This window comes from Meriones unguiculatus, chromosome 3 (assembly GCF_030254825.1).
Source record: "Meriones unguiculatus strain TT.TT164.6M chromosome 3, Bangor_MerUng_6.1, whole genome shotgun sequence".
Taxonomy (NCBI): Eukaryota; Metazoa; Chordata; class Mammalia; order Rodentia; family Muridae; genus Meriones; species Meriones unguiculatus.
The window spans coordinates 174,975,167-174,988,212 of record NC_083351.1 but is presented as its reverse complement, the minus strand read 5'-3'; the positions used below and the strand labels follow the sequence as shown (position 1 = coordinate 174,988,212).

At 43.7% G+C, this 13,046-nt stretch overlaps 1 long non-coding RNA gene across 1 annotated transcript; it reads left to right on the top strand.

The window, feature by feature from the left end:
* The first annotated feature begins 9,805 nt into the window (after positions 1–9,805).
* LOC132652828 (uncharacterized) lies at positions 9,806–12,685 on the top strand. The gene is made up of 4 exons (XR_009590377.1): positions 9,806–10,095; positions 10,314–10,408; positions 10,785–11,015; positions 11,978–12,685. It is a non-coding gene; the product is annotated as an uncharacterized LOC132652828 (long non-coding RNA).
* Positions 12,686–13,046: the final 361 nt, after the last annotated feature.

The window sequence follows — 13,046 nt, the reverse complement described above, 5'->3', positions numbered from 1 at the left end:
CAGAGTTTGAAGACATTCTGAAAGAATGGCAGGTGTTTAAACTGGGACCAGGAGTTAATTCAAATACAGTGGTACTCTTTGGGAAGCAATAAATATTTTTCTTTGAGACTTGAAAACACTGTTGTTCAAATAACATATTCCAAATTTTACTATATCCCATGAATAATACTTTCATTTTATAAATGGAAAAACAGAAACATAGAGACTAAAGGATTTGGTTAGAGTCATGACAGTTAGCAAAAAACGTTTATTTATTTTTGTACTTTGCAGTGTTGACATGCAATAAAATAGAAGGTATGTATGAGTGAAATTTACAAAATGAAACAAAGGAAACTCCGTTAGACTAGAATTTGTAGAGTGTAGAGAAAACGTGTCCGATGTACTCTATTTATGACACATCTAATATTAGTTTACAGGCAGCCCAAGTAGAAAGAAAACATGGTTGGAAAGAGTAAAGCCTATCAGCTTCTAATGGGAAGTAAAGCTTCTTTTTGACCGTAAGATGAAAAGTAAATTTATCATGTCACACTCTTTGAGGGGAGGCTCACACCTCTATTGTGGATACAACGTGGCATCACATATTCACAGACAGAAAGGATGTGAAGATACACCCCCGGGTCACACTTCTGTGACAAAGATCTAGCATGTTATTGCTAAGCTCTTTGAACAGGTATGTTGAGGTGCCGACTGAATTTTATGTTCAAAATTAAGCCCCTTTTTCTGCAGCATGTTGCTCTGTGGGTAGTGTTAAATTTCTTAAAGAACCAGAGGAAAAGGAAACAAGAAAATATCTTACAAAGCACACAGTCAGATATGCTCATCATATTAACTTTAGATTTTACAAATTTAAATTTCTTAATTGACCTAGTGACCAATATTCAATTTTTGCCATCTGTTTTTAGCGTGTTTATGTAGACGCAGATCAGCTCTCCGTGGAGTGACTGAATTTGATCCGTCCGTAGAAAAAGGGATAACGGATGGCTCGGTGTGGTTGGTGGAGGAAGGATGTGTCATAAGCAGAGCCGACAACGCAAGCCTCTGGACTGTGGCTGACGATGCCACTGAATTAGAAGTCATTGACTTCCAAAGCAAATGCAAGGCACAAATCCTGCCCTAAACCCTTCTCTTGGAGAGCAGCATCTGCCGCATGTTGAGTGGCATCTGCGGCAATTAGAAAGCTTATCATAATGGGTTTTTCTGTGAAAAGCGTGAACTGATTCAAGCACATCTCTCATAGAGACAAGCCAGCTGGGAAGGCTGAGAAGGGAAGGAAGGAGAGACGGCGTGGCCAGCCCTGGCTTGTTTTCCATATCTGCTTCTACAGCAATGTTCTCAGGGCTTGAACGACGCCTGCTTCCTTATAATAAGACCGCTTTTTCTTGGAGGACTGTGCTAAGTGCAGTGTGGGGAAGAGCTGCATCAGAGGAGCAGTAGAAAGAGGGAAAAGCAAGCGAATCATGTCAGAGAAGAGGCAAGCCCTTGCGAAGAGGGTGGTCAGTCTCGAGGTGTACTGTTAAAAGTTCCAACACTGAGGGGAAATAATAACGGCCTAGCATTAATGTCTATGATGGTCAGCTGCGGAAAATGTGTTTCTCTGTGTGCATGCAGAGATGCTTTCTCGGTGTGCGTATGGACGCCCAGGCTGCCTGTCTACCCGATAGCATGCTCACTGCATCTCAATTTCAAGGTGATAGCTTCCTACACTACTTTCATCTCATATAAAGTGAACTATTTTGGTAAGAAGAATATCATTTTGTGTGGATTATTAAAATTTAAAAGTGATGTTCTTTTTTTCCCCCCTGTAGTCTTCAAGCTTTTGTTCTTTTCTAGTATTGCTAAGCAAGCGTTTTCCTCTTCTGTGTCACTAGCTCGGCATTTGTCACCGTTTATTACAGATAATAGGCTTTAAACTCTAAGGACCGGAGGGCAGAGCTTCGCCTCACCCGTCCTGCCCTCCCAGAGCTTAGATGTGCTAATGCAGAGCAGGTGCTAAGATGTGAGCTTGTTGGATGGACCAAGTGCTAAAAACCATGCTTGACGCAGGCTACTGCTGTGCCTCTTGCCCTCACAGTGCTCGTGAGGCAAAAATGGAGACTGAATGGTTTTTATTAGCAAGCACCAAAGAACACTGATACCAGAGACAGGAACACCTGCTGTGAGTGAGTCTTGTAGTTTACGTTTGGTCCCCCCCACCCCCAGCCACGTCCCCTGAGGAAGAAAGAATAGCACAGGCGCTGTGCACTATTGGTCTCTACTCTGTCATTGACTGGCAGTCTGTAGAAAAGTGACTTCGTAAGCTGAGGGTAAGGTCATCATTTCAAAGCAGGTGTTGCCAACATTACCTACTGCAGAGCTGGTCTGTCTGTCCTTAGAGTGTGGAAGGGAGCAGCTTGCGCGAACTGTCGTAATTAGTGATAAGATCTTGGCTCTTCTTCATCGCTTCTTGAGAGGCTTCTGAAATAAGACGCTGCAATTATCTTGCTTTCTAAAATGTGCTGTTCAGCATGTCTTCATTATTTGAAGAGCAAACTTTGTAGTGGTCTTTCTGTTTGTGTTGCTTCAGAGCTGAAATAAAGGCCAAAGCTAGGAGGTGAGAACCGGGGTTTAGGTAAAGAATGGGGAGGAATATAGGAGGTTTTAGGGTGTCTCGTGTTCCCAGCTCCCCCTGCTGTGTCTGAAAAAGAATCACGTTGGCTACATGATCAGAATAGCGAAAGTTACTTATTTATGTATTTATGAAAGGAGAGTTTACTTAACTTTCTGGGAAATCAATATTTGAAAAGCATTTTTTGTTTGTTTCTTTTGTCATTTTGCTTTTTCAAGGCAGGCTTTCTCTGTGTAGCCTTGGCTGTCCTGGACTCACTGGCCTTGAACTCACAGAGATCCTTCTGCTTCAGCCTCTCCAAGTGCTGGGATTCTAGGCATGCACCACCGTGCCCAGCTTGGAAAGCTCAAGATAAGATATGTAATCATATTTCATGACTAGCGAATTTGAATTATTCACCACCCCTCCCTAAGCTGAGTTGGGCTTGAAGTATTCTTTTATACATGGGCAATATAACATGCAATATAATTATAAATGTAACACAATGTGATCATAATAATCCAAGACATATCTGGGATCCATCTGCTCTGGCAGGATGGAAATCATGAGTAGGCAAGACGAAACTCCTTCAGCGCTCAAAGTGTTGAGCCCTTGAGTGCCCACGACTTCTGGTTGGCAGTGCCCATGTCCATAGGGTTTAGAAGCCAGAGACATATGGCCATGGACACTCAGTTGGGAGGCTTGTTTCGGGGGTTTTAACTTCCAGCGGCTCCAGCATTTGGCAGCCGGGTGAATCTAGCAAAGTGAGGGTGCTATGGCAGGCAATGCCAGCTAGAGCTGCAGCTCTTGAACTGGCCTCAGGTTTCAGGGCTGGTTCTTTGGTTTCTACCACAGTGAGTATTGCAGCTCTTGTGCCTACAGGCCCTCGGCGGAGGCTTGTGCTGGTCATTTTAGAGCTTGGATGTTGGGACTCAGACCATTAAGTTCAGGAGCTCTTGCGAATTCTTCCTGTGCAGTTTGCCATTGCTGTGTCTTTATCAGTTTTTATTTTCAGCCTCAGTTCTCTCTCCTCTTCCCTTTCTTCTACTTCACCCATCATCATTGTTTTTGCCATGTTTATTCCCAGCTGTTTCTCTGGAGTATTAGTTACTTACTTTAGTTTCTCTAGGTACTTTTTTGTTGCTATTACCAGCTTGCTTCTGGCATGTCTTCTTGTTACCAGGTAGTCTATGAATAATAAAGATAAAAGGTCAAGAAGGAAAGGCCCTGGGAGAGAGCTTCTTATTGGCTTTATAATGTTGCATCCAAGACCAGCAGAGAGTGTCTCTGGCTGACTTGAAAGTGAGCTGACCATTTTGAGCACATAGTCAGGAGGGGCCAGAGAGAAGGATGTTTGTACTAGAGATGTTAAAGTCTCTCCTACAAAGGGAGGGCTATGCCTGGAGTAATCACGGTACAGTCCTTAAGGGAAGCGTAGGATGTCTTTGGCTGGACCACCAGAGGAAATGCTGTCCGTCTAACTGGCCTGAAAATGGAAACTAGTTTTTCTAAGGCTACGGACAGCAGAGGGTTCGGAGCCAGCCGACTTCAACAGTTTTTACAGCAGCAGTGTCTTCCGGGGCGAGAGCTGTGCTTTGGTAGCAAGCAGCTGCGGCAGCAGCTTCTTCATGGCCACTGTGAAGCCATGAGGATGGTCTCCATATCTGTCAAAGACTGCTGTTGGGCGACAGCTTTCCGCTCAAGGCTGCTGAGCACCAGAGGCCATCAAATCAAACTGGAAGTCAGATTGCTTAGGGCCGTGAGCTTGGGAGCAGTGGAGTTGGGAGCTAACAAGCGTTAAGCAGTGGTGTGCCCTGTGGCTTCTTCTTCATAGTCAAACCAGTGATGTACCGTGTGTGTGTGTGTGTGTGTGTGTGTGTGTGTGTGTGCGCATATATGTGTATTTGTGTGTGTGCATGTGTGTGTCTCTGTGAGTATGTACATGTGTGCACATCTGTATGTGCATGTGTGTTTGTGCACATGGTGTGTATGCCTGTGTGCCTATGTGCACACTCGTATATTTTTGTGTATATGTGCACGTGTGTGTCTGTCTATGCATGTATGTGTGTGGATATGTGTGCATGCATGCCTGTGTATATACATGTGTCTGTGTATGTATGTACACATGTGTGTACTTTTGTGTGTCTGTGCACATGTGCATGTGTGTATGTGTCTGAATGCATATGGCTTCGTGTATGTGGGCATGCATGTGTGTGCACATGTATGTGTAAGCTTTACTACTTTAATTTTAAAACTGATTTTAAAAATTAAAATATAATTCTATCAGTTCTCCTTTCTCTCTTCTCCCTCCAATCCTCCTAACTTCCTCTCAAATTCATTTTCTTCATAATTGTTATGTACATGCACACACACACACACACACACACACACACACACACACACACCCTGCTGAGTTCATTTAGTTTTGCTTGGGTGTACGTGGTTTGAGGGCTGACTGCTTTGTACTGACTGGCCGGTTAGAGCATCATCCTTAGGCAGGATTGATTCTCTCTGCTCAGCAGTCCAGGTGCCCTTCGGTCTCTTCTAAGGTGGCGCTGTGAGAGTTCCCCCTTGCGTGTTAGCACCTCTGCTGGTGCTGCCCTTCTTCGGTCTTATTTCAGTGGCCATATTATTGAGTATCGTAGGTGTCGCCTCTCTGTTATTTTAATAGACACACTCTTACAGTAAATTTCCTTGTATTATGGCTCTTACAATCTTTTTGCCCATGATTGTGTGATGCTCCCTAAGAATTAGGTGCAGGGATTGGGGCTGGGTACCCCACAATCAGTTATCTCCGCTTTGAGAGCAGTGTGGATTTCTGCAATCATCTCCATCTGCCGCAGGGAGAAGCCTCTCTGATGAGCTGTATCTACCCATGAGTGTCAGGTTAAACACTTAGGATGTCGCTAGGAATTCTGCTGGTTTAGGTGGTAGCAGGCTACCCTCTAAGAGCCACCATCTTACTAGTTTGGGGGAAGTGACTAGGTTTTCAGTACCAGGCATGTTTCCACAGGTGAGTGTGCATTAATGCAATGCGGTAACAGTGCCATCGTTGTACCTCTTTAGGAATCTTCCGTGTTGGTCATGTGGCCCACAGGCATTACAGCCGGGTGTGGCTGTCAGTTGCATCCCTCCCTTGACAGTTTGTACCCCACCTTTTGGCGTCCAGAGGGCATGGTGTCTTTAATAACAGGGACTTACCTTCAGCCTCTGGGAGCCATGAAGGGCAACAGCAATGGCTTATACTGTTTGGGGAGTACATATACTGTTTCGACAACTTGGAGGGAGTTTCTTGTGCTTGGTGCTGGGGTTTTTCTTAGATAGTCTGTGGCTCTGGTGGGAGATACTTCTCAGCCCAGATGGGAAATCGTCATTTTAACTATTTATGTGTATATATGCACACACACCTATGTGTATTATATGTAATTTTAGGTCAGTAAAAATAATATGACTCCTTATTTCTTTCTCAAACATCCTTTACTGACACTCCTCAATTCTTTGATGGTACATGAAGGCATCATATCTGGAAATGATGGTGCATGATTGTTAAGATATCTGGGTCAAACGGATAGGAATTCTAGCTAGAGGTCAATTTGGTTAATTGACCAAATATAATACAGGCAGGCTTTAAACATACCAGGCATCAAGGTAGTCCTGTGCTTTGTATGCAAGTCTGAGCTCACTGGAAATAACGGGTACAGAACGCTTGCTTCGGAGGCAGAGTGGGTGTTTCCTGGCTCGTTGCTACAAATGGGTTTTAAAGAACGGATAGAAAATTTACAGGTCCGTTCCTTTTAGACAGCAAAGTGTCCCTGTGGCTTGTGCTGCAATTGGCACATGTGGCACAGGTGTGTGTAGGAACGGATCCCTTCAGCCTCTGCAGCAGCACTGAGGTGCTTGGGGATGGCCCAGAACCTTCAGCTATCACCTCAAATAGTCACTGCTTTATCTATCTTTCCAGGGCGCAGGGCCAATCCTGTTTTCTGTGAGTTGAGATTTGGTCAAGGTTAGAAAACTCTGCCATTGTAGATCCAAACTTCATTTTATCTTTCTTTTTTTTTTATTTTTATTTTTTTATTTTAGCATGTGTATGCAATAGGCCTGGGGTTGGTGTAGGGGATCTCCCTTGCTTGCTCTTCATCTTCTTCCTTGAGGGGGGCCCTCCCAGTTGAACTCAGCCTGCCTATATGGTAGTCTCGGTAGCCAGCTTGCTCTGGAGATTGCCTGCCGCTCTCTGCTAGGACTGCAGTAGGTGAGCAGCCGTGAACCAGAGTTCATGCGGCCTCCGAGCTCTTTGTCTACCGAGTCATTTCCCTAGCTGTCATTTTGCTTCTGCAAAGAAGTGAGCTCCCACTCAAGTAAAAGAAAAAAATAGTAGGGAATGTCCTCCCAGGACCCTTCCCGCTGCTGACTGCGTCATCAGGGCTTCCAACCGACATTTGTTTGATAACCATCTTTACTTTAAGCATATTAAGCCAGTGTTTCCTAATGAAAAAAATTCATATCACTTAAGGACTGAAAAACCCTCTTTAATATTATTTGTAACAAACCTGAGGCCTTTCAACGAGGGGCAGCTGTTCCATTTTCATGCACGTGCCTTCACGGTCTTAATGTATTCTCTGGGCTTATATTCTTTCGAAAAAAAAAAAAAAAGCTACTGAAAAATGCTGAAATGTCGATAAGCCATGTGTGGCATAATTATTTCCTCAGAGGGCACGGAGTTCTAGTCCTCTCACTTCCCGTCTCTTACTGGTTTTCAGACGTTCTCATCCTTTACTGTCTTGCTCTTAAGATCGCAGCGTCATAGCAGAGTGCTACAGCGACGGGAACTCGCCATCAGGACACTTAACAAGATCTTTCATCTCACTCAATTTCCTGAGTCATGAAAGTGGTGAGCGAGACACTGAAGGTCACAGACACAGTTCCAGTGGGACTTACGTTCGTATTTCTATCGTTGCCCCCGGTGCCACAGAAAGTCCTTGAAGTGTGCACCGGTAGCTCATCATTTCGCTAAAACGCGCTGGATCCGCAGATGCGACGGCAGTGTCTCCTGGAGTCCAGGCAAAGCTTTCGCAGGTTTGCACCACAACACAGATCCTTTCTAGAAAGGTAAAGGCTTCCCTGATTCCTTCAGGAAAAGAATAGACGTCGTTGAACGCAGCAAGTGTTATAGCGTAAAATCGCGTGCAGATGTGTGTCAGTGGTTCTGTGAGAAGCAGTGCTCTGCGTGTGCTCATATATGGTGAGTTGTAGATAATCATTAATGCGTTCCCGAACTTGTGACACGGGAGAGGACTGAGAGCTGGCAGCTAAGTCCTCGTTGCTGAAGAAACAGGCATTTCAGAAGCAGGGCCCAGAGAGCCCTGCTCTAGAACTGAGCTGAATGACTCCTGCCTAAGGACTGATTCAAAAACCTCCTCCTCCTCCTCGCTTTCATGGTACCGGAAGGAGGGGAACAGCCAACAGCCCCACCCAGCTATGGTGCCTATGAGCTGCCGCAAAACCAGCGTGGCATGAAAACACCAACCGTGTGGCAGTGGCACGCAGGTTTGGGCTGAAACTAACAAGCTTCTAATTGGACTTAAGACCCAATAGAACAAGAGAGATGTCACGCCTGGTACTGGAGACCTAGCCAACCACCCAGGGATAGTGAAGTTATGGATCTTAGAAGAAAAGCCACAACAGCCACTTCACTAAACCAGTGGAATCCCTAACAAACATTCGAAATGTTGCTCCTTATCTCTTCAGGTAATTCCTGCTTCTCACCAAGAAAATTTCCCTTTGCAACAGACAGAGCCCTGGAAACGTGTACACAAATAATATTATAGGACTGACGTTACATATATATATATATGTAATATCAATTAATGAAGAAAAAGGCCCTGAATTTGAGAAAGAGCAAAGAAGGGGTATATGGAAGGGTTTAGAGGGAGCAGGTGGAAGGGAGAAATGATGTCATTATAATCTCAAAAATGAAAAAAATAATTTTTGAAGAGTTTAATTATTGGTTGGAAATAGAAGAAGCTGTGGGAAATGAAGTTAGTTGTTTTTACTGAAGCAAATAACACACTATATATATGAGGCCAGTTTGCACTTTAATCTGAGATGATCTTGGCTTTCTGACAACTATTATGCTTAAAAGAAAGAGTTCCTTGCTTTTTTTTTTAATAAAAAGTCAATTGATTTCTAATTTTATCACTGCATTTCAATTTGCATAAAAATTTTAAATCCATGCAGGTAGCCCTCATGACCCTGGCAATAGGTTCTGCCTGTGGTTACTCTGTAAACCATCCTGCCCATAGACCTAAGTGTAACTACAGTCTTGGCCACAGTATTTCTTCTCTGAGAAAACCTATAGGCACAGAGTGGAATTCATGACCATTTTCTGTGTTTCCTGTCTTTTCTGAGTTAAACACTCACAGTGGCTGCTCGAGAGTTTTCTTGCATCCTGCTTTGTCCCCTTTTCAGCTCAGTCACTGAACACACCTTTTCTTTAGCTTTTCATATAGACTTTATTTTGTAGAGAATTTTCTGGCTTATAGCAAGATGGAGATTATCAATGTAAAGAATTCTCATATATTAATATATACAACTTTGTATTATTTGGAAGGGGTTTCTTGCTTTGTACAGGATAAATTTTCTGTATTTTTCATAATTTTTGCATTTTTATTTTTAAAAGATTTGAATATTTTTGTTGAAAATACATTTTGCTGTATATTTATATAGCAGATCCTTCCCACCTCCCCACCTGTCCAGCCCCACACTTTCCTCCTCCCTTTCTTTAGAAAACAAACAGCAATAAACCCCCCCAAACAAACAGAAAAAAAGCAGAATTTAAAAAAAAGCAGAAAAAAAAGCCAAAGAAAAGCACAAGAGTCCCCCCCCACTGTACACAGATCCTATAAAAATGGCTCTTGCTTTTCTCCCCCCTCAGGTCTTTGGACGCAACCCATAGCGCTTCCTGTAGCTAGCAGCATTCATGCCCTCATTTAGCATGTGTGGGCGCTCACAGTGTGACTAACAAACAGCACCTGAGGCTGTACTAGGAAAATAGAATCTCGATTTTATCTGTCAGTGTTTCTTCCCTTCCTTCTCTCCCGCCCCCGCTAGTTGTGGGGGGAGCTTTGCCGGCATTCAACTCAAAAAGCCTTTAACAGAAAGAAAAACATGACTTGGAGGTCTTACATAACCGAGCGTGCGGGCTTGGATTCAGACCTCAACCTGCACAGAGTCCCCTGGGCCATCAGCAGCGTCCCGCCTGCCTTTATTTTCCAGCTTTCCCAGCTGCCAGGGTAGAGCGCAGGCTCACCACGCGGTAACACCCGGGGTAGTGGGAGGGGTACTTCCCAAGCGAAGAGTGCCTGACGGGGAGGGCAATCCAAGATTCGAGCTTACTGCTCCAGAGTGACCAGCGGTGGGCCATCCAGCTGTGACAGCACCACTGGCCGGTTGCTAACCGTGGCTTCTGGATTCCAGAGCTAGACTTGGGTAACCGTGAGGATATAAGAAAGGTAGTTGTTTTGGAGAGTCAAAGACATCACCCGTGTAGCTGCTTTTGATGCTTTTGGGCGATAGCATAAAGCTTTCCCCTTGTTAGACAAGCAACACGCATCTTGTTTTCCATGTTCATTTTTAGTGTCGTTTAATGTCATCTCATGTCAACGCAGGACTTTCCTGCGATACTTGTGTTCCTAGAGTGTCTTCCACTATAGAATATCCTCTTCTTCAGGAACTAGTGTGCCCCCTGTCTCTCTGTGCCATGGAATCAGGCCTCTGTTTTCTTCAGGCCCACAGCTTGGCTTGATACATAGCGCTGTCACAATGGTAAGTGCTGTTAGACAATTCTGTCATTCTTCAGTGTTAGGAATCTTACACAAGTCACATGTACATGCATGCGTGACGTGACTCAAGATGGAATTATTCTGGTTTATAATACCAGAATGCAAATCAAGTCATATTCATGGGTTTTGCTTTTATTTGTTCCCACCTTAGAGGAGAATATCATAAGCAGAGCTTTTTAATATGAGCAGAATGGTGGTCTATGATAATATTTATAGAGCAGTCTGATGATAGGCAACTTTAAGAAATTCAAGTATAATTTTAGCCACTAAACTTGTGCCTAAGGAAGAAGCTGTTAAATAGACAGATAGGATTGAATATAAATCACAAATCCCTCACTTTATCGTCTTCAATTTCTTAGCTGATTTGTGTGTAGGCTTTTGTATCTGATAATGGATTCACATATGGAGAAGAAAAGATCTTTCTTAATATCATTCTATCATTTTCAAACATGACGATGCTCGGGTGGATAAAACAATGCAACCCGTTTGATGGTAATTGTAGAGTACAGGCTCCAAAATCTCACCTCCCACAAGAGGACAGCGGAAATGAAATCATACGGGCAGAGGAACCGTGGCTTGCTTTTCTGGCAGTAAGTGTTTTTGGAAGTTGCTAAATGTTGGGCCGCTTGGGGTGGGGAGCATTTGGAAGGGTCTTAGCGCACATATAAACAATGCTGGATGTCCACGCTCACCAGGCTGTGCTGGGCTGGGCAGTGCCCGAGCGTGACAGGACTGCGCTGTTACAGTTGCTAATTCCAGATGGAACGGAGAGAGGAGATGATTTCCCTGGAGTTTAGCTGGAGTTGAAGGCTCCGCAGGACACGGCTTTAAGCCGTGTTCAGTACTGCCGGGATTTATACACGGCCTGAGTGTTTATCTGCTTACCCTGTAATTCAGCCTTATGAAGAGTGATTCGTAAAAGCTGATGCTAGAGCGGGTCAGACTTAAGGGAACACATGTGCATGCTTTTCCCATGATGCACTCACTGTCAAGGTACTAGGTCATAGTTACTTATGGGATGTGGCTTAAGCCATTCATTATTTGTACGTTGTTTTTCTGAATGGGAACCAGTAACATAAAGTACATATAAAAGGGATATATATGAATATATGCATATAAATTCGTGTATACTTTCTGTAGTAACAAGATTTACCTATGTTTATAAAGATGTCTTTAGCTTTAAGACCAGTCCAGGCATTTCATCATGAAAGCTTATATTTGGAAAACACAAAATTGGCAGAATTTTAATATCAAAAAATCAGTAGCACAGTCACACAGACAGCGACTTTGGTCACTTCATGTTTTAAGAAACACAAAAGCATTATTTCTATGTCCTGTTTCTGAGGCGCTTTTTTTTTTTTTTTTCTGAGCCTGATATTATCTTCTGCCTTTCAGAATTCAGGTAAGACACCCAGAATGGTTAAGAGTATTTCACTGAGCATCTTGATTCAGTCTTGGGCCTCTGAAGGCATCGGTTGGTCAGGATGGGCCAACTACAGGAACACCAAGCCTTGCAGGAAGCCTTCATCTCTCCCTTTTGCTCTTTTCACAGGGCCTTACTCTCCTCCTGCAGCGTGATGTGTTTCAGCTCTGGCTGAGGCCATGTGAGGCAACAGCTGATGTCTTCTTGCTTCAGAGGAGGGCGGGACGCTCATCACGTGGATATCTCAGAGGAAAGATAGTCTTTCCTTCTGTTGTCTGTATTGGATGGTTCAGGGATTGCTGTTCAACTGGCCCTGAGTGGGTGTGGCCAAGGAAGCCACATGCTTCTCCCTGCTGGCAAAGGCCCACCCGTTAGAAAACCCACCCCGCGTTCTGTCTGACTTCCCGGTATCCCACACATGGCATGTTCCTGGGATGCAGAACTCCGCACTCGCCGAGGATAACAGAGGCGTGGGAAATGCACACCCTGTGCAGTGACTGCTTTGGTCTGAAGAGTTACTGAGAGCTGGTCAAGGTTCCCAAGTGTGTCCCTTGGGAAGGAATACTCACTGTGGACCTGGGGTGGTGCCGCGTTCACATAGATGATTCTGTGTTGACAGCTCTTGATGCTGCAAGAACCCACCCAGCAGTCCTAATCCCCTATTTTAAAATATGAAATATACTAACGGGCTGGTGATGAACTGAAGATTGCTTTTCTTTACATCTAAATGTAATTGTTTTAAATACGGACAAGCAGCTAGATTCCTTTTTTCCCCTCTCTAGTGGAGTCACGCCTGGGCATTTAAGTACAGAAATTCATACTGTTGTTATAGCCATAAAATTTTATTCTCTCCCATTTCATAGTTTTAGCCATGTATTGATTCTTTGAAATTTTATATGTAGGTTGGTTGGATTATCTATGAATCTTGATACATGGTAGCAGAGGAGTGTGATTAAAAAGCTGTTATTAAAACAATGTGTTCATTAGATATAATTGAAAAAATTATATCCAACTGCAATAAATTTTGCTGATTAAAGTGAAAGGCAGAAACAATGCAGACTTTTAAAAGGAAAAGTGACAAAGGGCATCACAATAGTTTTGTTGCAACAAAGACTTGAGTTGGAATGTAGAGAGAAAAAAAGAATTTATTTAGTTGGGTGTTTTTTAATTTTTTTATTTTTTCGTAAATGGTCTCATT